The sequence below is a fragment of the Bidens hawaiensis genome, unplaced genomic scaffold, assembly GCF_021521415.1.
Source record: "Bidens hawaiensis isolate Kalapana, Puna unplaced genomic scaffold, B.hawaiensis_p1.1 tig00041732_1, whole genome shotgun sequence".
In the NCBI taxonomy this organism is placed as follows: Eukaryota; Viridiplantae; Streptophyta; class Magnoliopsida; order Asterales; family Asteraceae; genus Bidens; species Bidens hawaiensis.
Window position 1 is genome coordinate 6,748 of NW_027505736.1, and position 753 is coordinate 7,500.

Sequence of the window (753 nt, forward strand, 5' to 3'; positions counted from 1 at the left end):
TTCTTGGTCTGTGAAGATGTGTTGTTAGGTGCTCCATTTTCTTTTCCCATTGAGGCTGAATCTAAACCTGTGCTTGAGAGATTGTTGTCTATACACTAATAAGGGATGTATGGATTCTAGAGAAGAGAGGAGCCATGGTTGTCCCACCTGGACCGCCAGGATCCCACGAGTGAATCGAAAGTTGTATCTACATTGGATCTCACCTGAATCGCCCCATCTATCATCCTGAGGAGAAGTTGGGTTTCAAATCCCTGTTCGAATAGGAGGAGTACGCATGCTAATGTGCCTTGGATGATCCACATCTCATGGTCAGACGCCGTTGAGCACATTGAACTATCTATATGGCTGATAGCCCTCACAGTCTAGGCACAACGACACAATTATCAGGGGCGCACTCTACCCACTAAGCTAATAGCCTGTCGTGCGAGCCCCCCACCTAGGGCCCACTATGCCAAAAGCGAGAGAAACCCCATCCCTCTCTTTCTTTTTTCGTCCCCATGCCGCCGGTGTGGTGACATGGGGATGAGAAAAGGGGAACCCTATCAACTTGTTCCGACCTGAGATAATAAGCTCACGAGCTTGGTCTTACTTCACTGTCGAGAAACGAAAGAAAACTTCCATCTCTATATTTAACTCAGACGTACCTCCCTTCTTTCTGGGTGTGAAGTAGTGTCAAACCAAAATACCCAACAAGCATTAGCTCTCCCTGAATAGGAGGTGATCAAGCCGCACCTTCCAGTGTGGCTACCTTGT

General features: G+C 47.8%; 1 pseudogene; it reads right to left on the reverse strand.

Annotated features, from left to right (window-relative positions):
• Positions 1-715: 715 nt before the first annotated feature.
• LOC143615038 (18S ribosomal RNA) overlaps positions 716-753 on the reverse strand; it is a 1,112-nt pseudogene continuing 1,074 nt past the window's right edge.